Below are 25,755 nucleotides of genomic sequence, written 5' to 3' on the forward strand. Positions count from 1 at the left end.
GGTTGGCTTTTAAGATTAAAATGACATTATATCACTGACAGCTTCCACCACGGTGTTATTCCCCCCCCCCCCCCGCTACCCCTAGTTCCCAGTTTCAGTCATCATGTTGATATACAGTTGAATAGCTAGATTTGAGTCCAATAGAACCGTTGGAGTTGAAATCAGCAAGTACTGAAGGATTGTTGTTGTTCAGCTTTTAAAATTGCTCAGCTGAACCTATGTGCTCACTAGTGACTCCAAGCAAGAGCCTCTTGTGGCGCAGAGTGGTAAGGCAGCCATCTGAAAGCTTTGCCCATGAGGCTGCGAGTTCAATCCCAGCAGCCGCCTCAAGGTTGACTCAGCCTTCCATCCTTCCGAGGTCGGTAAAATGAGTACCCAGCTTGCTGGGGGGTAAACGGTAATGACTGGGGAAGGCACTGGCAAACCACCCCGTATTGAGTCTGCCATGAAAACGCTGGAGGGCGTCACCCCAAGAGTCAGACATGACTCGGTGCTTGCACAGGGGATACCTTTACCTTTTAGTGACTCCAAATGGTGTCTGCTGGGATTGCAGCCATGAGGAGTTGAATTTTCCAAGCACATGACTGGTAGATATCACTTTGTTTAAGGTGGGCCACTGCCTGTTTCCTCCTTCCTCAGGAAGAGAAGTATTTCTGCTAGTGAGGAGGAAGGAAAATTGTTCAGCTGAACCTATGTGCTCACTAGTGACTCCAAATGGGGTCTGCTGAGATTGCAGCCATGAGGAGTGGGATTTTCCAAGCACACAACTGGCAGATAACATTTTGTTTGAGGTGGGCCATGGCCCATATCCTCCTTCCTCAGGAAGAGAAGCATTTCTGCTGGTGAGGAGGAAGGAATCTTCCATTAAGCTCTCAGGTCTCTCCATCTGCCGAATGGGCCCTAGTTTTCCAGAGGGACCTGTGAGAAAGTCAATTCCAAAAGTCCAACAAGAGCCTTAGAGACCAATGAGATTTTCAGGGTATAAACTTTCCAGAGTCAAAGCTCCCTTTGTCAGATATAAATTGAAATGGCAATCCAAGTCCTTATGTTCCAGTCAAAAGGCGGGAAGCAAGTTGAAAAGAAGGCACTCAGGATTCAGAGGTACAATGCCTATTGTAATCACCTCCTTTGTATTTTTAATTATCCAATCCTTCTGTGCATTTGGGCTTCTTCTGAGTATGTTGTAGCCATTTTCTCATTGACATTGCCTCTTCCAGCAGCCATTTTGGGGCTGTACCTACCATTCTGTGTCCAAATTTTGAAACTAGCCACAGGCTCAAAAATGTTGGGGAGTCCTCGTCCATCTGAACCAATACTGCCTATTCTGACTGACACTGGCTCGTCAAGATCTCAGGTGGGCATCTTTGCTAGCCCTGCTATATTATGAAACTTTGAGAAAGATATGTCAGGCTGGGAAACCAGGTTTTTTTTTCTAGTTAGTCTTCTGGTAGAAGAAGGAGAAGAAGTTGGCTTTTACACCCAGATTTTCAGTATCCTAAGGAGTCTCAAAAGAGGCTTGCAATCACCTTTCCTTCACTACCAGCTTGGTGTAGTGGTTAGGAGTGCAAACCTCTAATCTGGCAAGCTGGGTTTGATTCCGTGCTCCCCCACATGTAGTCAGCTGGGTGACTTTGGGCTCGCCATGGCACTGATAAAGCTGTTCTGAGAGAGGAGTAATCTCTGTGCTCTCTCAGCCTCACCTACCTCACAGGGTATCTGTTTTGGGGAGAGGAAAAGGAAGGTGAATGTAAGCGGCGTTGAGACTCCTTCAGGTAGAGAAAAGCAGCACATCAGAACTTCTTCTTTCCTACACCAGACACCCTGTGAGGCAGTTGGGGCTGAGAAATCTCTGACAGGACTGCTCTGTGAAAACAGAACTATCAGGGCTATGACTAGCTCAAGGTCACTCAGCTGGCTGCATGTGGAGGAGCAGGGAATCAAACCTGGCTTGCCACATTAGTAGCTACCACTCTTAACTACTACCACATTGGCTCTCTCTATAGGTAGACTTTTGAGCTCAACTATACACTTATAGAGCCTCTTGTGGCGCAGAGTGGTAAGGCAGCCATCTGAAAGCTTTGCCCATGAGGCTGGGAGTTCAATCCCAGCAGCCGGCTCAAGGTTGACTCAGCCTTCCATCCTTCCAAGGTCGGTAAAATGAGTACCCAGCTTGCCGGGGGGTAAACGGTAATGACTGGGGAAGGCACTGGCAAACCACCCCGTATTGAGTCTGCCATGAAAATGCTAGAGGGTGTCACCCCAACGGTCAGACATGACCCGGTGCTTGCACAGGGGATACCTTTACCTTTATACACTTTCCCACTTTTAATCACAATTTATAAATAACTTGTGTGGGTTTTTTAAAATGAATATGCTGTTATTGTGGTCAATGTACATTGACATAAAAAGCCTAAATATTGTCCATGTTTACCCAGGAGGCCAAGAAGTCTTACTTTGTAGAAAGGCCTTCTAAAATGAAAAAAAAAAACAGAGATGGTCTAGTTTTTGGACAAGCTAACATAGCTTATTTCTACAAGCCTCTGGCAGTGGGCATGCTCAAGACGTCTCCCATTTCTTACGAGAATAGGGGAATGGAATCAGGTTAGGGCTGCCAGCATGCAAGTGGCACTTTGAGATCTCCCACTATGACAGGTGATCTCCAGATAACCAAGATCAGGTCCTCTGGAGAAAATGGCTGCTGTGAAGGGCGGACTCTCTGGCCATAGACCCCACTGTACCCCACAAGGGACAAGCTACAAAGCCCTGTTATAACTCAACACCCTAACAGGCATGCAGGAGGGCCCTTTGCAGACAGGCTTTCAAATAGTTTAACTCTCAACATTCCTTTTCTTCTAGTATCATTTATATGGCATTTGATAGAATTACAGTCTTCTTAAACTACATACAATCATTATCTTGTTAAGTTGCTGTGGAGTAAGAAGAATCCCTTTAAAATCAGATACATCTGTTTAAAGAGAGAGAGAGTGACTCTGGCACCCCTAATTTTGGTCCTATCTTGACTATTAAAAAAAAAGCTCTACAGGGGATTTTTCTTCTTATTGATCTCCGTATATAGAAATGCAAAAGATTGGCAATTGTGGAAAGAAACCTCCAGTCACTTTGTAGTCATTCCAGCTCATTGAACATAAGGTATTGGCTACCCGTTCTTTGGATGCCTTGTGTATGTATATAACTATATGTGTTCATAAGAAATACATGTTTTTTTTTAAAAAATGAAAGATTTAAAAAAATCTAATTAGATGACAGGCATTGCAGCAAGAGGCTTGCTAATGCGCTCATTTTGTTCAGGGCTTTCAATATGTCAAGTGCTACATAAGTGGCAGGAATGATTCCTTCCCTTTGAAAAGCAACATTTCAAATAAAAAGCTCCTCAAAGGAGATCGCTTTGATTTTGTTCAGCTGACTCGTAATTAGATATGGTATCTTTTATGGAATCATTCTCCAAGATAACTCGTTCGTTCTGGCGCCAGCTTGTCTTTTTTCCTGGTTTGTGAGAGGGTATCAGTTTGGGTGTTATGTGGAGAAGGGAAGGGTTGGATCAAAATGACTTTTCCATTGGGGGAAACAGGTGAAGAGGCTCGCCTTGACCTTCAGAAAGACTGTGTTAGGGGTCATGGGATCTACCTGGAGAAAAGCCATGTGGGATGAGGACTTAGTTGCAAGGAGAATCGAGCAAGAGTGAGTGAAAAAAGAGCTGGAGCTAACATAACTGCCCATTAAATGCCTTCAAGTCACAGCCAATTTATGGCCACTCCATAAAGCTCCACCTCCAAGTAGTTTGCTATTGCCTTCCCCTACACAGCAAACTTGGGTTTTTTGGTGGCCTCCTTTCCAAGTTCTGACCACAGCCAACCCTGCTTATCTGCCAAGCTCCGATAAGCTCAGGATAACCTAGGCTAATCAGGGTCCTACAGGGCTAATATATATATGTCAGTAATTTTAACACTTTAAAAACATCACATTGCACTGCTGGGGCACTATATTAGAAGTTACTTATTTTATCCCCAAAACAACCCTATGGGCTTGGGCCAGCCAACATTCCCAAGGTCATCCAGTGAGCCTCACAGCTAAGCAGAGTTTCAAAGCCTGGTCGTCTCATTTCAGGTCTACTGACTCTCAAACGAGACATAGATCTGCAAATACACCGCTGGGAGTAGAGAAACTTGAAAATGGAGGAGTTTTCAATAATAGCATCATCTATAGATAAAGGAATAGGCAAGTACACAGACATCTGGTTCACTTTATATTCTCTGCTGCATAATTTGCACACAACAAAAGGCTTCAAAGAGACAGTAAATAGTCTAGTTTTGAAGGAAGGTCATTTGGATTTCATAAACTGAAACTATCAATAAGCAAGGATGATATTTTAGAAGAGCTAAACAACTTAGTCTCTGTGGATGATCGTTACCTTTAGTAGATGAAGCGGAGGCTTTGTCCTTTGGTCTTTCGCACGGAAATTAATACATCCCAAGATGATTTAAGCCACCAATTTTTTTTTAACCAAAAAAGCACAATGAAGATAGTCAATGACATTGTGTCTCACATATCTAGGGGTAACCAAAGTTGATAAAGGAAGTTTGTGACATAATGCACACTAATTCGATATTTTTTCAGCCTGTTCAAAAAACATTATCCGTATAAACAATTTTCTTACTACAAATTGATCTGTGTAATTATAAATAATCCATGAGCAAATTGGAGCCGGGGTGGGCGGGTTCAATAAAGGTTGAAAGAGGCCCACCAGGGTGATTTCTGTGCCCAATACTGTTCGATATCTTGATGAACCAATTTAAGAATGAAACATAATTGTGCAATCAAGTGGAAGGCTAAACCTAGGCTGGTTTTTTGGTTTGTTTTTTAACGGAGTGCACTTTCAAGTTTTGTTTTTGTTGAAAAGGAAAAAGGAAAGCAAGCTGAAGCACGATCCAAATTAGAAACTAGTTTTCTGGAAGAAAACACATTTACACGCAGGAAAAAAACTCAACAAAGACAAGACAGTTCAAAAAGAAAATGCAGAGAAGCGTGGGTATAAGAACACTGTGCTTTTTTGCAGAGAAGATAATTATTGAATAGATTATTCCACCATATCTGTATTTTTCTAATAAAATACACTGCAGGAAGGGTATTGATTTCTGGAAAAACAGCAAAGCTGAGCTTTGCAGCAGCTAAGATCACCTTGTTGAGCATAAGACTCAACAAGGATTGTGATGTTCCTCCCAATCAGCCAACAGGGAGCACTTATTGGGATGAGAGAGAAATGCCCAACATTTTAGCAATGTCCCTTTGTGACCCAGAAGTGGCATAGGCATGTACCCACATCAATTCTGGGACACATAGGCATGTTGTTTTAATGTCCAGTGTCCCTCACTTGGGGTAATTCTGCATAGGTATCCAAGTAGACCTGTTTAGGATTCCTTTCAAAATTAAGGCAGTCCGTTTTATTAAAAGAATGCTTAACCATAAGACCGAAGGTTCCAATTTCCTTGAACTAAAACACATCGGGTGGCAAACAAAATGTAGGGAAATCATGCTACCTCTTTCTTACACTTAATGGTAGAGCACAAACATAACTGTAAAGCATTATGGGCAGCGCTCTGCGTTCAGCAGACAGATTATGTACGGTAATTGCGAATAGACTGTTAACAGAATTTAACTTTGCTAGAAGGAGCAAAGCACCAACCTGCTTAAATAATAAAATAGTTTTATTATTAAGAAAGAGAGAGATTCCTATCTGTGTATTGTCTTCATTCAGTCTGCTCAGGAGGCAAGCAGGGAGGAAGTTTGCTCAAAGGAACAGGAAGTCTCCAAAAAGTGTATTAGGACACTGGAGGAGAGCATTAGAAAAATTCCAGAAAGTTCCTAGTCCAACTATAGTACACAAACTCCTCCAGCGCCCCCTGCAGGATATTCTTCACACGGTATTTGATCAGGCACACTGCAGATCTTGCATATTATAGCATACTGTAATGGTGACATGAGAGCACAAAAGTGTAGATAACTTGAACACCTGTACATGAAAAAAGGGGGGGGAATGGACTTTTCAGAGATGTAGTTTCACAGCAGCCAAGATCCTTGGATTCATGCTACAATTTTGGAAAATCACAGTAATGGCCTGAAACAGCCCTCTTTGTCAATATTATCGGCTTGGGGATTTTGGAATGCACATCCCTAACTGCAATGCACGCTGAACCGGTGAGCAAAAGTAGTAATTCTCTGACAAATATTTGCATGTGGGCCTTCTCCCCCCCCCCAACAAAAAAGAAAAGAAAATCCCAGCAAACATTCATCTCCTGTAATTCTGGCATGTGATTACAAATGGGAAGCTGACTTAAAGCACCTGAATGAAAAACAAGAAGGAAAAATGACTTTTCAGAGGAGGAGGTTTCACAGCTAAGTATTTGTTATTACTGTTCTAGAAAATCACACTAGGCAGCAGAGAGCCAAGCCTAATTGCCCACCCCTAATTTCACGTGCCCTCAGCCCACTATATTCGGCATGAGTGGATCACACTGTGCCTTCCACCCCGCTGGGGTTTTGTTTGTCATCCCTTGTGTAAACTGGAGTCAACACAAATGTAATAGAACTGAAATGTAAATAGAAACATAATTAGACATACCACAGTTCTGCTTGTGCAAGGTGCAGTTCCGATTGCTTCCCTCTTGTATGTTATAGTGCCCAGAATGTTGTGCAGTTGGAAACATATGGGGATGCCATCAGTCCAACTCAGTGCAAGCATCTAGTGCAAACTTTTTTCTTGCATGTCTGGTAGCACAAGAGCTCTTGATATCCCAGACAAGTCCAATCTTGCCAGATCTTGGCTAGTATTTGGATGGGAGACCTCCAAGAAATGTTAGGGTCATGACACTGAAGCAGGAGGCAAACCACCTCTAAATGTCTCTTGCATGACTGCCAGACTGTCCTAGGATCTCCTGGCTATACTATACACATCCAATATGATAAATAAAGAAATAATAATAGTGCTCTAGTGCAAACAGAAGTATTGTACTGGGTCCAACCCAGAGAGCCAGCTTGGTGCAGTGGTTAGGAGTGCAGATTTCTAACCAGGTGAGCCGGTTTTGATTCCATGCTACCCCACATGCAAGGCTGTTATGCAGATGATGGAGCAGAGTTGCTTTCTGTTGCCCCAAAAGACTGGACCAGAACTAACAGACTGAAATTAAATCCGGAAAATTTTTCAGCTAGACATTAGAAAGATTTTTTTTTTTTGAGAATTAGGGTATTCTTGGAGTGGAACAGTCTTCCTTGGAAGGTGGTAGGCATTCCTTCTTCGGAGGTTTTTAAGCAGGGGGTATGTGACCATCTAATCAAAAATGCTGATTCTGGGAATTTAGGCAGATAGTGAGAGGGATGGTGGGAAGTGGGGATGGGCAAGAACTGAGCAAATGCAGTTTGGTTCATTTTGGTTCATTATTTGTGACTGAACCATGAACCAAACCACAAACTCAACCAAACTGAAATACTAGCTCATAAACTGAGCTGGTTTATGCTTTGTGGCCTTACGCATCATAATCCTTTTAAATGGGGGCTCACAGCAAGCTAGAAAAAAAACAGCTGAGCAGCAGAGAGCAGCTGGCTCCCAGGTGTTCAGTTGTTTTGCCATTTTTTCTGCAATCCCTGCAAACTTTAAAGGGATCTGCAGAAGACAGCTTGAAACACCTGAGTGGTGTGGCATACCTTTCTACCGCTAGGCTGTTTTTGTGGCTTTCTGCTCCATACATGAAATACCATGAACCACACAAACTGCTCTAAAAATTAATGAATGTTTATGATGGTAGACTCATCAGATTTCAAGTCATGTTTATTCATGCAGTCACAGTCCAGATAGCAGATACAACTTTAAAACTTTTAGGCAATCTATAAATTAAAAAATTAAATGAAATTAGCTAAAAGGACATGGCGATAGCGGTTATCATTCTGGCAGGCTTGTATCACATGGGCACAGAATTTCGCTAAATGGAATGAAACTTGAAACTTTTCATCCTTGAGTAATTATTTGGACCAATCTGCAGTAGACTCATCATAAACTTCTGTTTGCAAACAGGGCAAAATCCATGACAAATTTTGCTTTATGCTTCAATACACGCCCATCCCTAGTGCGAAGAGATGGCCCAGACCTTGGCTTTCATAGCCCTTTCTTATATGGTTGGGATAATGCTAATTGCCACTTGGGGTCAGGAAGGAATTTTTTCTCCAGACCAGATTGGTTCAGAGACCCTGGAAATATTTTGCCTTGTTCATGTCACTGTTAGAGAAAAAAATACTACTTTTTGGATTTGAGGTTTCCTGATTCAGTGCAACTTAAATGAACCAAATTACTGATTTGGTATATTGATTCAAGTTTGGCCAATTCAGGATCAACTTGTTGATGGCTCTGCAGGTAGGTCCCTTTAAGATCAACTTTTGTCATGGTCTTTAAATGTTTCCCTGCCAACCCCACTGAGACCTGGCTCTGCACAGCCTGGGAGGGGGGATGCATTTAAAGACCCCACCAAACAGTTAAGCCTTAGGTACAGCTGTTTGATGTTCTCCTCCCCCTTCCCCAGGCCCCTCCTGGGCTGTGGAGAGCTGGCTCTCTGCAGTCTGGGAAGGGTGTGGGGGGCATTTAAAGGGCATGCCAAACAGTTGCACCTAACGATCAGCTGTTTGACCTGTTCTCCCACCCAGGCCCTTCCCAGGCTGCAGAGGGCCCAGCATACAGCTCATCTTCAGGATAAGCTGTTTGGTGGGCAGTCAACCAGCCAAATTAAACCTGAATTGATTTGGGCTTCTCTGTTTTGGCTGGTTAAACACCATGGGATGCTTGATTCAGCTTGGATAAGACTAAAAAAATACTTGAATCAGCATTTTTGAATACTTTTTTGGTTTATCCAAGCCAAATTGCCCATCCCTAGTCATTGTGGAAGTGTGTTTGGGGAGGGGGGATTTCCTACATTGTGCAAGGGTTGATGACATTTGAGGTCTCTTCAATATATGTTTCTATGTTTCTCACCAGCAACTGTTGCATGGAGGGACATTCAGTGTGAGACAGCATCTATTCGTAAAGTCACTTGTTCCAAATAGTAGAGCTGGGTGGTGGGAAAGTCACCATAGGTATGCATATCCCTGTATCAAATATAACATATAAACTATATTGGGATGGACGTCTGCAGATTTTACAAGATGTGCCAACAGATTCAAGATGCTCCCAGTCCATGCTAATATGAAAACTAAGGAAGGCACTTCGACCCTGAAACAGCTTGGCTGCATTGGGTCTAGGGATGCCAGATCCCACTTGCTCTCTGGTGTGTTTTAGTGCAAGGAAATTAGAGCCTTCAGTCCTGTAACTAAACATTATTTTAAAATAATTTAGAGCACCTTAATTTAGAAAGCAACCCTAAACAGGTCTACTTGGATACCAACTCAGGTCTATTCACTGGGGATTACTCCCAGGGCAAGTGTTTTAGGACTGTATTTGATGCACACTGCAGTAGGGAGAGATATTATTTCTTGTAAAAAAATAAACATCCAATAAAAACAACCTCATTCCCACCCGAAAACATCTGCTTAATCAAGATAATCAACTCCCTCCCCCTGTTGGTACTTTAAAGGTCTTGTCCATCGATATCTTCAGTTCTTTGGCTGTCATTGACAAGTAACAGGGTGTGTTGTGAAGACAGGCATCTGCAAGTTAAATGTTGAGGTCATCTGTCATTTTCAAAGTGCAATCCATGCAATCCATAACTAGCGCTCAATCTTATTTAAGACGGGAGAAAGGAATAGGTCAACGAATGTTCCCAGGGAGCACCATCTGATTTTGCTGCAACACATTACATTTTTTTTCTTAGCTTAGTTTCACTGTAAGTAATTGAATTTAAACATTTGCACACAGTAGCATGTCTCTGACTAAAGCATATTAGCATTCATTATTTCTAACAAAATGAATGGGATGAATCTGAATTTCTTGTGCGTGTTTATTTTCAATCCATTCAAATGCTCACTCTTGTCTGACTTTTTCCTCCTATTGATGATTCTGACTTTTTTTTCCTTTTGTGAAGCAATACAATGCAGATAAAGAACCGCAGACTTGTTGTGGGTGGGGGGGAAATTGGACTCCCAATCATCAGCTTCCAAGCTGGTTAATTAGATGTTTAATGGTAGAAAGAGGCTCTTACAACAAAGGGCAATCTTCTAAGAAAAACCCCCTCCCTCAGTTCTTCTAAGCCCAAATTCTACAAAGACAATGATGACATTTAATTTCATTTGGAACTAGTAGTTAAAGTGCTTTTAAAGATTAGCATTTGATACTTGTTGGTCAATGCTCTGCCTAGATAGCCCAGGCTAGCCCAATCCCCACAGATTTCACAATCTAAGCAGGGTGAGCCCTGGCTAGTATTTGGATGGAAGACCTCCAAGGATTGGGGTGGTAATTCCTCCAAGGAACACTAGGGGGCATAACACAGAGGCAGGGAGTAGCAAATCACCTCTGAATATTCCTTTCTTGACTGTCAGATAATCTCCTGGCTATACTACACAAGTCATGTGATCAATAATAATAAATAAGCTTTTTGGTTGATTAAATTTTATTACCGAGTAACTGAGCTTTCGCTGTGGCTTTGAATGAGAATGTGCAAAAATCTTCACATGCCCAGCTGAGACCATTCTTTTTGTAATAACTTCCAAGGTGATGGGTGAATCTAGTCAAATCATTGTAATGTAGGCTATTGAGTGGTAGGTTAAACTGGTTCCCAACATTGCCTGAGAAGATCTACCTTGGAAGTCATATACACATCCCCAAAGAAATTGTCCAAGGGGGATAAGTCTGAATGTATAGTGCATTACTAGGAATGCAGCTTGAGTATGATGGAAGTGATACACAGTCATTCTTAATGTCACCAAGCTGAATTCCTCCTTTCAACCAATCATAAATGCCAAGAGGCACTGAAGGGGAGGAAGCATGGCTTAGTGGTAGAGAATCTACAGTGTACAGGGTAGGAAGTCACAGACTCAATTCAAAGCGCCTCCAGTGAAAATGGACAAGATGTTGGTAATGTAAAAGACTCAGCACTTTGGAGACCTGTTGCCAGCCAAGGCAGGCCATACTGACCTTAATGGAGCCGGACATGAAACTGTGTGCCAAAATTGATTCAACCAACATTTTTGTATATACTGGCCAAAGAAAACAAAGACCCTGACCGGTAAGGAAGATGTTTAGAAGGGACAAGATCAAGAACTTGGAAGAAGTCCTAGCATATCATCATCATCATCATTATTATATTTATATCTCGCCTCCCCCAGAGGCTCGAGGTGTGTCACATAAAACCAATTCCCTAAAACCAATACAGTAAAAACATGATACCCCACAGAATTGGGGTACAATTGGAACAAAGCAATGTCTGCTGCAATAGCATCCCAATTCCTTCCATACCCTCTATGGTGTAGTGGTTAGGAGTGTGGACTTCTAATCTGGCATGCCAGGTTCGATTCTGCGCTCCTTCACATGCAACCAGCTGGGTGACCTTGGGCTCATCACGGCACTGATAAAACTGTTCTGACCGAGTAGTGATATCATGGCTCTCTCAGACTCACCCAACCCACAGGGTGTCTGTTGTGGGGAGAGGAAAGGGAAGGCAACTGTAAGCCGCTTTGAGCCTCCTTCGGGTAGGGAAAAGCGGCATATAAGAACCAACACTTCTTCTTCTTCTACTATGCCCCCAAGGTGGTCTAACTTTGAGTTGGAGAATTCCTGGTTATTCCAGGAGTAAGACTGGGGGGAAGGGATTTGGAGAGCAGAGGGATATCAGTATGGATCTCGATGCCAAAAAGAGTCATTTTCTCCGGGGTACTGATCTCTTGTCATCTGGAGGTCAGTTGTAATGTTGGGACATCTCCAGCCACCACCTGGAGCATTGGTTGCCAGTCTTAATGACCTCTGACCATACCAGTGCAAAGATTGTTGCAAAATAACAAAAGAAAATTACAGTATGGATGGTGTGAGCTACAGTGGTCCTATCTTGTCTTCCAAAAGAGCTGTGGTAGCTGTCATTTGGTGCTGGTCATACATAGAAGAAAAGCTGTTTTTTTTCCTGTCAAAACCATGATAAACCTGACTGAGACTTACCTTGGCCAAATATTGACACAGCAGAGGGCTTGCTGGGAGGGAGAGGCGACCTCTCAGAAGCTTTCTAGCATGCGTGCTGACAACACAACGTACACAGCGTCAAGGGTGAGGCAGGACCCATGGTGACTATTTAAGTTACCATGTGTGTGGGTCTCGTCCTCTTCATCAGGAACGCTACGGGAGCTGCTTCCCTCCCACCCACTCGATGTTGTATACAGCACTGTTCAGGATTTCAATGTGTATGTTTTGTTCAATAATTGTCACAGCTGTGGGTTTGCATGGGATGGAGCCTGTTGGCAGGGCGTCCGGTGTGCGATCGGACTCTCTGGAGTTTGGGGCCTCACTATGAGGCGGTGCGTATATGAGCGCAGCTTACTCAGCTGGGAGGCCAGGGGTCCATTTGCCAGATGTCCTGGGGGCAGTCAAAGCAGGTTGGCACCTGGTGGCTCCTCTACGTAGGTCGCTTCCCTTCGTTACGGACTTCAGTAGGCAAGGGGATCTGCTCTCCCGGCTGGGAATGGTGCAGGTCCCCAGGGCACCTCTGGAATCTGTGGGCCGTTGGTGCAGTCTGCTGACTGCTAGGTCAGGCTCCCTCTCCCATTCTGCACCAACCCTCCCATGGAGAGGTAATAAAGTTGTGGCCTTGTTCATCCCAACATTGGTGTCGCATCTTATTTCAGCACATAATGCCCTCCTGCAAGTCAAATGTTTTTGTCATGCTTGTGGTCTGTTGTCTTGTTAAGCCCTTGATATGCTTGTTATAGGCTGTTGAAGCCATGTTATGTTTCTTCACAAGCCATGTGATACTTGTGATATGCTTTTACCATGCTTCACTTTTGTCACGTTGTTTTACACTGTGTATTTCTACTCTGGGATTTAATTCTTATCAATTATAATGCCTGTGGCTGCACGTTTGCATAAGGCCCATCAGAGATATATGTGGCCTTTTGATTTTCAGCCTTACCACCTCAGTTTTGATCTTTTGTTATTGACTAGAGTAGGTGTGAATATAGCTGGCCTTGGAACTCAAGAATCCTGCAGGCTCCCTGATATGCACCTGGGAGCTGTCATTCTTCCCAGGACTTTAAATCTCAGCAGGCTCCTTCATGTAGAGATGGTTTTTGCACCAAACCATTTAGTGCAAGGGGCAGAGAGGTGAAGGTTAGATAAAGGAGTAGCTTGATTAGGATCTTTAGTTTTAGCAAAGTTCCCATGATATCTAGTTTGTTATTCTTTCAATAAAGAACTTTCTTTTCACAAGTGAAGCCGATTGGGAGTAATTGGAGATCCTCACATTTTGATCTCCGCTTTTTACTACTCAAACAAATCTCAAAGTAGTTTACAATTGCCAATCCTTCCTCTCTCCATGATACCCTGTGAGGTATGTGAGGCTGAGAGAGCACTGACTGGCCCAAGGTCATCCATCTGGTTGCATGTGGATGAGTGAGGAATCAAACCCAGTTCTCATTAGAGGCTGCTGCTCCTAACCACTACACCAAGCTGGCTCACGGATACTTACAGCTGTTTTCTTACCTTCAAAAGTCCTAAACAGTTCAGGACTTGGGAACTGATGGAACCAGCATTAGATGTTTTGCTAAGCATATCTCCCCATTCAAAGTAGTGTTAGGCAGCAGCTGGAGACAGAGCCTTTATCACCTGTGGGTTGCCCTCCTGCAGTAAAAAACTGGGAACTCACCCACTCAAACATATGATTAATTTTTGTCCATTTCATAACCTTGTATCCTCCTCAGTTCACTGTTACATGTACATGGCTCAATACTGTTTTAGTGTATGTTTTAATTTTGAACCAACATGGGCATTTTTCTAATGAGGTGAATTTTTCTCACATGGCCCAGGACTTTTGTTGCTGCCTCGAAGGTTCAGGAAGAAATGACATGGCCACAATCTCATAGTTAATCTCTTTGTTTCCATTTCTTAGAATATTTAGAATTCTTAAAACTTAGGGTATTTTTAATGTCTAATTTTGCACATTTAAATTCTGTGCTGTAAACCACACTGAGGCTCTGAGGAAGGGCAAACTATAAATATAATAATAATAAATAATTTGTCCACCACCCACTGTAAGGTTAGAATGGACCCTCCACTAAACCACATTATCAAAATGAGAACAATTTGCCCAGACACAAAATGACAGCATGTTTGATTAAAGCAGCACTGAGACGCTACAAGACATTCATGTCCAGTTGTTTCCTCCTTGTCAAAATGTGTGTTTTGTCAATCAGGTGCCATTTTGATCCAAAAAGTAAGTTTTAACTAGATGCCTCATGAAAATCCATATCCTCATTTTCACCTCCGAGATGGTTGTTAGGTGGGCAGAGGCTTTCCCGCTTGAAGAAGACACAGTGAACAAGATTAATCGCTCGCTATAGATGAGTTATTGAGCCGAGAAACTAAAGCTTTACATCTTCCCTCTTCAGTTCTCTGCGGCCAATCAGAGGTTTAGAAATCAATAGAACCATGATATAGCAAGACTGTGTGTTGAAAGTATTCATTATCAGCACGTCTCCCAATGTTTTGTTTGTTTTTTTAAAATAAAAACGTGGCATGCAGTATGTCAAAATCTCCATGTTAAGGCCTTTCAGTTACATAGAATCCATCCGGTGGGACAGGTAGGATTGAAGCAACTGAATGAAGAGATTTGTGATTCAGCCTTCCCTAATTTCCAGCTTGTGTTCAGAATACTTGAACAGTCTCTGATTCCACTCACGTTCCGCTTGAGAGATGGGCGCCAATATTTTTGTTCAATAATACCACCTGTTTGTGAGCAGCTCACTTCTGTTAAGAGGAGCTCCTGTCAGCATAATCCAAAGTTCATTACAGTGCAGTCCGTAGCATTTCACACCTGCACACTCTCACCCAGCCCAATGGGTAGGGTTGTCAGACACATGGTTGAAATCCACGGGAAATTTTACGAGGTGGAGCCTTGACACGTCAACGTCATTTGCAATGAAAACCGAAGGGTGTCATCATGGCTGCTTGGTGATGACACTTCTGGGTTTTAGTAGGAAATGATGTCAAGCCACCAAGGACATATTCTGCATGCACACGTGTCCCACTCTGCTTGGTGTAGTGGTTAGGAGTGTGGCCTTCTAATCTGGAGAGCCAGGTTTGATTCCATGCTCCCCCACATGCAACCAGCTGGGTAACCTTGGGCTTGCCACAGCACTGATAAAGCTGTTCTGACCAAGCAGTAATATCAGGGCTCTCTTGGCCTCACCCACCTCACAGGGTGTCTGTTGTGGGGAGATGAAAGGGAAGGAGATTTTAAGCCACTTTGAGACTCCTTTGGGTAGAGAAAAGTGACATATCTTCTTCTTCTTCTTCTTCTTCTTCTTCTTCTTCTATCACTCATTCAAGCTGTGGCAGGTGCCAGGAAATGGTGACAGTAAGCTGCCTATGACAATGGGAAAGTGTTTGCTGGCAGGGGCTCATGGGAATTGTAGTCCATGGACATCTGGAGGACCACAGGTTGACTACCCCTGCTGTAAATAATAATAAATGATGATTACCTGCCAACCAACCAACACTAGAAACCAATGTTTACTGCTGTGCAGCTGCTCAGATATTACCCTTTCTGTAATTAAACACAGCTATTTTATCACCCCTTGCCTTCCTCTTCTCCTTGCAACAAGTTCTGCATCTGCTCATCTCTTCACTCTTCCTTTTCTGCTCAAACTTCAATTTGCACAATGCATTGATTTTGCCCACATAGAACTTTTTGAGGAAGAGGACGCAAGCCTGGCAGCCCAGATGGAATCTGATCATAGCATCCGAGGTTGTGACTGCAGAATTTTGTGGCATCCTCTTATTTTCATGTGGTTAAGTCACTCAAAATTGAGATCCAGTCACTGGCTGGGGAACAAAGACTTATTTGGAGTAATATGAAGTAATTGTGATTTTTGACTTTTTAAAGTCTACGAACTTCCCCCCCCCTCCTTGCAATGAGTTATCATTGAGTTATCTGCTCTGTTTAAAACAAACAAACAGACAAATGCACATACACAAGCCATGGGGCCTGAAGGCTGCTATTAGAGAAAAGAAATTCAAGATAACTCCTTGCATTCACAAACGTAATTTCAGATCCTAACCACCTTCTCCTTATGTTGTACAGACATACTTCTCAAGGTGCTCACATACACTGTGGCACTGTTGGAACGTGCAGTGTGCATAACTGAGCAGGGTGGCCTGCAGGGGGCATTGGAGGAGATGTATATTTAGCATAGACTGTCAGACCTCTGTTGACTTTCTCAATGAAAATACTTGGTAATAGCAGCAAAAGCAGTTTATTGAGGTAACAATAGTTTCTTGCTGAAACTAAATTGATAGGCAATACAGTGATCAATAGAGCCTCTTGTGGCGCAGAGTGGTAAGGCAGCCGTCTGAAAGCTTTGCCCATGAGGCTGGGAGTTCAATCCCAGCAGCCGGCTCAAGGTTGACTCAGCCTTCCATCCTTCCGAGGTCGGTAAAATGAGTACCCAGCTTGCTTGCTGGGGGGTAAACGGTAATGACTGGGGAAGGTACTGGCAAACCACCCCGTATTGAGTCTGCCATGAAAACGCTAGAGGGCGTCACCCCAAGGGTCAGACATGACTCGGTGCTTGCACAGGGGATACCTTTACCTTTACCTTTACAGTGATCAATGTATGCCCAAAAGCCCCATTCCCAGACACACATGAAAAAGCCCTGACTTGGAAAAGTCAGACTTCCCGTTTTCCCAGGGAAAAGTGTGTGAACTAGTCCTGCATCCAGGTACATATTACATCTTGCAAGAGTGCCCCAAGGCTAGCCTCACGAATAATGTCCAAGGTCCCTCCCCTATGATTCTGTCTTCCCAAGTCAGCATTGGCAATTAGAATACACAAAAGAACAAAGGATATTCAACAGATACAAACAACAGAGACAGTTACCGTCAGACTTTTCCTGATAGGCAACAGGCTCTCTCCCCCCCCTAATATTTATAGATGACAATACAATACAATGACAGCCAAGAGGTGGCTATTGATACCATATTGATACCTGACAAATGACAATACCAAATGACCATGGCAGAAAGCTAGCAATCAGACAGATCCTGACAGAGATAGGATAGGAAATTCCTGATAGGATGTTCCAAGGGACCAAGCCCTATGAAGATAGGTTGAGGGACTTGGGAATGTTCAGCCTGGAGAAAAGGAGGTTGAGAGGGGACATGATAGCCCTCTTTAAGTATTTGAAAGGTTGTCACTTGGAGGAGGGCAGGATGCAGTTTCCATTGGCTGCAGAGGAAAGGACATGCAGTAATGGGTTTAAACTACAAGTACAACAATATAGGCTAGATATCAGGAAAAAATTTTCACAGTCAGAGTAGTTCAGCAGTGGAATAGGCTGCCTAAGGAAGTGGTGAGCTCCCTCTCACTGGCAGTCTTCAAGCAAAGGTTGGATACACACTTTTCTTGGATGCTTTAGGTCAGCGGTCCCCAACCTTTTGAATGTTGAGGACCGCCTCCGGGGGTGAGGAAGAGACCCGGGTGCCGCGCATGCACATTAGCGCCCCCTGGTGGTGAAAACGTGCATGCGTGGAGCTGCTGTGCACGCACATTTTCACCACCAGGGGGTGCTAAAGCACATGCGCGGCAGCTCCGCGCATGCGCGTTTGTGTCCGCCAGCATGCTGGTGGCCATGCCTGCCTCTTTCCCCCCTTCTAGCAGCAAGAAGCTAGCCGAGCGGCAAGCGAAGCGGCCGCCTCTCTCGCGGCCTGGTGAGCTTCTCGCTGTGGGGGGGAGGCAGGCATGGCCGGTGGCGGCCCACTACTCAGGCCTCCGTGGCCCAGTACCGGGCTGAGGACCAGGGGTTGACGATCCCCGCTTTAGGATGCTTTGGGCTGATCCTGCATTGAGTAGGGTGTTGGACTAGATGGCCTGTATGGCCCCTTCCTACTCTATGATTCTATGATTCTATGATGATTTTCTAATTATCTTCCCGAGTGCCCTGATTGGCTCAACAGGAGTCTTCCTGCTTTTGGGACACACTTCCTCACTGCTTGCCTCCAGAACAGCAGTTGAACAGAAGAATAGCTCCGTGCAAGAGCTAGCTAGATGGTTAGGTCTCTCCTTTCCTCTTTTTATACACAGTTGTTTCTTTTCTGAATAGAAACTATTTTATTCTTTAAGCACTGTAGTGCTCCAGCCTCATTGCTTTTTCAAATTCTGTAGCAGGCAACTTCATAGAGAAGTGAGCTTCCCTTTTTGCTGTGTGAGGATAGAGTCAGAAGAAAAATATTATCCTAGTCCATGGTGCTCGACTCAAATAAACAATTAATCTGACATCAGGCTTTTCAGAAGTGTTCAAAGAGATATTCACGATCTCCAGCCGGAACAAGATCTGATAAAACATTAAGTCACATTTATCTTTGCTTTATGTTAATGGATTGCAATATTTGATAGCACCTTCCTTCTTATCTTTTTTTGACACCTGCCTCTACTGGGGTGTAAACTGTCATCAATACAATAGCTGATTTTCATACCTCTGTGTGCTACATTTTTATATAGCTTCTATAGCATACCCCAGGTGCTGAATGTCAGTTTGGGTAAGCCTTTTTTAAAAAAAATGTGGAGTGCCCATGGTTATTTGTGTTTAAATAAACTTAGGAGTCTGCAGTCCAGCTGACAGAGCTTAGGAATAGCTTTAGGAAAGCTCTCAACTACAACACTGAAGATGGTTCTAAATTCTCTATCATGTTTGATGCTGATTTCTCTCCAAAACCTTTCCCAAATATTTGATAACTGTATTTGCGATCTCAATAGTTGATGTCACATGACTGACAGTTAACAATAGTGAGCTGCACCATTTGCAATGTGTTCTTATGCAAAGTTACCCCAGTCTACTGTTACGTGAACTTTTCCACTTTTTTGACATTGTTGAGGAAGCTTCACCTGAAGTACTTGTCAATTCATCTAGAGCAGGGGTAGTCAAAATGCAGCCCTCCAGATGTTCATGGACTACAATTCCCAGGAGCCCCTGCCAGCATTTGCTGGCAGCAGCTCCTGGGAATTGTAGTCCATGGACATCTGGAGGGCCGCAGTTTGACTACCCCTGATCTTAGAGAAAAGCTTGGCTTCTATATGAAGAAGAGGATTCCCCGCAATCTCCAAAGCTTTTCTCATATTTACTTGAGAAATTTCACTTACCACATCTCTATTGGTTTTCCATAGAGTGGTAAATGTAATCATTATAGATGGCCTTTGAAAATGGATATTGTGACCAACTAAGTATTTTAAGCTATGCTCTGAAGCAGGTATCATCAGGCCAAATAAATTTCACAAATCGATTTCAGTAAGAAAGTTTTATGTTTGTGCAAACAGGAACAAAGCTCAGTCTTCTTTGGTGAAAGCCAAGACCATACTCAAATCTTGCTGGTCCAAAGCAGGCTTCCATTCAGTTTATCCAAGAAAATTCCATCTAAACTGTCCCTCCCAGGGCATTCCTGGGCCAGGCTCACACTCTTTTTCCTATACGCCCTAAACATACAATCACTATAAATAGCATGTGCTTTAAAATGATCTCTAAATCCACCCAGGAGTGAGGTTTCTACAGTGCTAATAAACCTGATGCAAGTGTCAACATCTATATCTTTCACCTTTACTCCAAAAAACTGGTTTTTACAACAGTGATATTATCTGTCAAGTGGAGTACCAAGATTCTTAGATTTTACCTAACCTGTTGTTTTTCTTTAACCCATTTTATTATCAGCGTAATATCCTTATGCTTACTAAACAAGAAATTCAGCTCCTACCCTTCAATACCAGCCTGAAACCCAGGACCATTCTGCACATGCTAGATAATGTGCTTACAATGCACTTTCAAAGTGGATTTTCCTGTTCTGCACAGGAAAATACAGCTGCAAAATCACACTGAAAATGCATTATCCAATGTGTGCGGAATGGGCCCCATTCTTTTAATTCAGGCTTTCTCAACCAGAGTTTTGTGAAATCCTGGGTTTTCTTGACAGGCCTTGTAGGGTTTTTTGAATAGGTGGGAGCTGATTAATTTTTAATATATATTTTAAATTTGTTAAACATTTATCAGATGATATGGCCATATACTGTCATGTCAATCCACTCCTCCTCCAAAAATGGCCAATGATGAGCCAGGAGGGGGTAGGAAGTGGAGGGGCCCCAGAGTGTGTACACAGCTGTGCTTCCCAACCATATTCTGGATGATCGTGCCACTTCTGGGGTTTCTCAAAGCCTGAAGAATGTTTCAAGGGTTTCCCAATGGTAAAAAAAAAGTTGAGAAAGGCTATTTTAATGGTTAGAAGGAAAACCTAGATTGGCTCCTAGAGGCATCTTTCATAGACCCATAGAAATCAAGTGATATTGCCATATAACCTCTCTGTGCTCAGAAAATGGAGTCTGGGCAAAACTAAATAGAACATACTGGGACAATCAGTTTCATCCGAAATACTAGAGTGGTCACAAGGCTGACACATACTCTCCCTTTCAACACATCTGTATTGATGGGCCATCAAGCAACTCTGAATCAATCACTCCTTCCTGCTATTGATTTTCCTCAACTCCCTTTCAAATACCTTGGGTCTATCTGCATACGCTAAAGTGCATCAAGATTCGGCCAAATCATTTCCTAGCTATCTGCCAATACTTAACAAGTATTGTCTTCTCTTGGGAAACTTCCAGTTCTCAGGAATAAACCCATCAAGCTATTGTTTGGGTTTCCATCATGTAGCCCTTAGTCACAGGATACATTTTTGAGACCGAAAGTAGGCCCCCAGCCCCATTATGGTGTGTCCAGTCTTTCATTATTGTCTGGCTGGTGTGTCAGTTCCCTTCTGGATTAAGTAAATATCACCCAGTCCTACTCTTAATCTATCCATTTCCCTCTGTTTTAATTTTTATGAGCTTGTACGTTTGCTATTGTGTGCTTTGAGTGTATACCCCAATAACTTTCCCCAATCAATATCCTTGAGTGAAAATTAAGTTATGATCCTTTCGTTAAAAGGGTTTCCATCTGGGCCCATGTAAACACTGGCAAAAGATCCTGCAGTTGCCCGGCCTCTTGCTAATATATTAAATAAATGTTCAACTGACCATATTTCCCCATAATACCACTTGAGGGTTGCATTTTGGGTAATTATGTGACCAACTAATTCTCTTGATCTCTATGCTTAGCTGTGACAAAGAGTACGTTGGGTGACTGACAAAGGACCTTTGACTCTTGAAAACCCATACCCCTAAAACTGTGTTGCTCACAAGGGGGCTTGTTGTTTGTAGGTGCAAACTCGTGTCTGACCCATCATGACCCCATGGACAATGATCCTCCAGGCCTGCCTGTCCTCTACCATTCCCCGGAGTCCATTTAAGCTCACACCAACTGCTTCAGTAACTCCATCCAGCCACCTCATTCTCTGTCGTCCCCTTCTTCTTTTGCCCTCAATTGCTCCCATCTCCTCCAGGGAGTCCTTCCTTCTCAAGGGGACCAGTAGACTCAAATCTAGCCTCTCTTGGCTCTGTGTTATTGTTTGCTTCATGTGATTTTTACAGGATTTTTTTTCATTGCTTTTGAAATACTTTAATGTTTGTAAAGTAAACCACGTTCTTTATGATGCTTTGAAGGACTCTCATGCAAAGGAGAATGAAAATTTCTCTAATAAATAATGCATTGATTTGTCACTGGCTGAACGCCTTTCATTTGCAAAGCTTCCCTCATAAACCCTGGACTACACGAAGAACACAAGATAACGATTTTGCTGTTTGGGTTTAACTCCAGGTGGCATAGTGTAGCTATTTCCAAAGATGCGTACGTTGAAATGCCATAGAGCATAAACTGTTCTATACATGACCAATAAAGGAGCTCATTTGGACTGATTGCCAGTCAGACTTCACCATGATAATTTCAAATAGACATGGCCCGCTGCACCTCATCTGTCCCCTATTTGTGCTCCTGCATGGGAGTTGGGGCAGTGAAGTTCCCAGTGCATAAACGGTCCTTCTGACACGATCTGACAACAAAAACAATTCAATAATAAATGACAACTCTTTTGAATCAACCTTTAGGCCAGCCTTTCTCAACTTTTCTACCATTGACTAACCCTTGAAACATTCTTCAGGCTTCGGGAAACCTCAGAAGTGATGCGATTGTGCAGAATATGGTTGGGAACTTTATCAGTTTCATGTATTACTGCGAACTGGACTTCTTTTGTATAATGCCAATAAAGGTCTTATGTATGTGAACATGCTCACCCAAGGCCCCTCTCCTTCCTATCCCTTCCAGACCCATCACTGGCCATTTTGGGAAGGGGTAGTGCAATATGACCATATATGGTCAATATGACCATATATGGTCAATATGACCATATATGGTCATATATGGTCATATCATCCAATAAAGGTAGAAGATGAATGTATAAGTGTATATTTGGGAAACCCCAGGGTTTCCGGAAATCCTGGTTGAGAAAGCCTACTTTTGTTGTTGTTAGGTGCGAAGTCATGTCCGACCCATCGCGACCCCATGGACAATGATCCTCCAGGCCTTCCTGTCCTCTACCATTCCCCGCAGTCCATGGGGCCAATGTTTTATGTTTAAAAATGTGAGGCAAACATATTAAGAACCAATGTAATTCATAAGATATTGAACCTCAGAAACTACCCTTTCTTCCAGAAGGATTTTCACAGGGGCCTTTCCTTGCAGAAAGTCTCCCTAGTCATAAAGTGATTTGTTACTTTCCCCCCATTTTCTCTTTATCTTAATTGTACAGTCGAGTTCACATTCGCTGTGTTTTTGCCTTGCCAAGGCTTTTTTTTTTAATTCACCACTCTGAGTTTTGCAAACAGTCCTGAGTTCTGTATTCATTTCCCAGATTCCCAAAGCAATTTCCACTTTAAGCATATTTTTATCATAAAAGTCATTTTGCAAACTCACATTATTAATTTTTTTTCGCCTTTGAATTTCAAGGAGATTCTTTTTTTTTCTTTTTTTTTTGGAGGGGGGAGGGAAGAACCACCAAAAACAAAAGCTATGGCTGTCTAACTTTTAAGTCCTAATAAAAAAAAATTGCAGTGGCCTTTAAAAATATAATAATTGAAGGTTTGGCAAACAGATCAGAGGGCCTCATTTTATATGCCTGCTATAAGTTTTCTCTCTCTTTTGCATTTCTTAATTAAACAAGAATCGTATTCTGTGCTATTCTGTCATATCGGTGGAAATTGAATAGTACCAGGAAGGGCTATTGGATGGATGTTTGATTATACAGGGCTGAGGCCCAAATGAGATGTCATCTTCTACAAAATGCTTGCCCACTGCCAGCATATCTCATTCTTTCTTCTTCCTCTGTAACATTTTCTAGAACTTTCCCGTGTTGAATTATGCAGTATGTCCTTGCTAACCACAACAGCAGCAGAAGGGGTAGAGCAATGTCAAAGGAACACAAATTGTCTTAACTTCAGGATGTGGATACATTCTGCACCGGATACGACAGCACCGGAAAGGCAAACTTACTGCTATCTTTTTCAGTGGCAGCCATATGCATCGCATAATAGCCACTTTGGCTCTCAGTTCTGTGAACTCCCATCAGTATGTACTATACATTTCCTTGGGCATCTCCTTGGGAAGAGACTGTGGCTCAGTGGTACAGCCTCTGTCTGGCATGCGAAAGGTCCCAGGTTCAATCCCTGGCATCTCCAGTTAAAAGTCCCAGGTAGTAGGTGATGTGAAGACCTTCATCTGAGACAATGGAGAGCTGCTGCCAGTCACACCTTGATTACCAATGGTCTGATTCAGTAGAAGAAGAGCTGTTTATATATACTTTGCAAACACTTTTCCCTTCCTCTCCCCACAACAGACACCCTGTGAGGCAGGTGGGGCTGAGAGAGCTGTAAGATAACTGTTCTATGAGAAGAGAACTGTGACTGGCTCAAGGTTACCCAGATAGCTGTGCAGGAGTGGGGAATCAAATCCTGTTTTCCAGACTAGAGTCACTGCTCCTAACCACTCCATCACTATCAACTTGAATTGTGTGTCCCTTTTCAAAGCAGTCCTTCCGTAATCATGATGCATAGCCATGTGAGTCTGTCTGTAGCAGTCGAAAGGGACAAGAATCCAGGAGCTCCTTAAAAGCTAACATAATATGTGGCAGTGCATGAGCTTTAGAACTTCACTGCAGGGACTCAGGAAAGTTGATTCCCTGCTGCAAATTAGTCTTTAAGGTTCTATGGGACTCTTGCTTCTTTTGACTGCTCCTATAATCCTGGCATTCAAGTTGTGCCAGTCTTTGTGCCCAGCATGACACAGCAAAATAGTCGAGCGGCATAAGGTCGAGGCTTTCATATCACCGCACCATCACTGGAATCCCTGGGAAACTTTGGGAGGTGGAGCGCGGGTCTGCCCAGAAGAATTGTAGCAAAGCTGCAAGCTCACCTTTCGTTCCTGATAATAAGTGCCAGTAAAATCAACTGCAATGCTCAGGAGATGAAGTCATTTTCAGCTTTCCAAGTACAGGCAAGAAAGAGGCTCCTCGGGTCATTTCCAGATAAGACAGGCAGAAAAGCTTAAGGTGATGTTTATAGACACACCATCGTTTGTTTCCTTCCTTCCTTCCTTCCTTCCTTCCTTCCTTCCTTCCTTCCTTCCTTCCTTCCTTCCTTCCTTCATTTATCTGTTTATTTATTTACCACCCTTCCTTGCGGTTCAGGGCGATTTACACTGATATGAGGATCTGCCTGCATCTGGCTGTCTAGACCAGGAGTAGTCAAACTGGGCCCTCCAGATGTCCATGGACTACAATTCCCAGGAGCCCCTGCCAGCAAATGCTGGCAGGGGCTCCTGGGAATTGTATTCCATGGACATCTGGAGGGCCGCAGTTTGACTACCCCTTCCCTAGAGAAACTGTTTACACTATTCCATTCTGTTTCCCCACCTCCTGCTGTGCTGCATGCATGGTCCAAAAATCCCATCAAAGCTGTGGAGAGGGCTGCCATATTCCCTGCTTGGTATGGTTTTGCCCAGAATCTGGGTTTTGTTACCAAGTCCATCCACTTGTGTAGCTTCCTACCTTTCATTTTAAAAAAGAGTCCCCAAGGTCTTTTAGACCTACAGAAAGAAGGCAGAAAATGAAGACAGCTTTCTGACTAATTGATACAGTTCGATCAGACCCTGTACCAGAGCTCCTTTGTCTTGGCAAATAAGAACTTTGGGAGCAGAGCCGTGGCAGGTGTGTGACATAGTAGACAATACCCCCAGTTTAAAACCCAGTAGGAAAGAAAAAATGAAGTGAATGAATGAGTAAATATTTAACTTCTATACTGCCCTTCCCCATATGGGCTCAGGACACCTCACAACGATAAAACACATTCAATAGCAGCTTCTATTACAATAATAAAATGCAATAAAATACAAATTAAAACCCCCTCCCCACCTCCCACCCCCGTCGCACCCTCTACCAGCTCACCCGGACTGAAGAGGAAATCAGATAAAAATAAACAAATACGGAGAGCCAAGAAGGAGGAGATGGAGGGAGATCTTTAAAACTTCAGACAGCCCTAGTCTCAACCACAGGCCCGGTGGAAGAGTGCCATTTTAAAGGCCCTGTGGAACTTTGACAGTTC

Source organism: Paroedura picta, chromosome 6 (assembly GCF_049243985.1).
Source record: "Paroedura picta isolate Pp20150507F chromosome 6, Ppicta_v3.0, whole genome shotgun sequence".
In the NCBI taxonomy this organism is placed as follows: Eukaryota; Metazoa; Chordata; class Lepidosauria; order Squamata; family Gekkonidae; genus Paroedura; species Paroedura picta.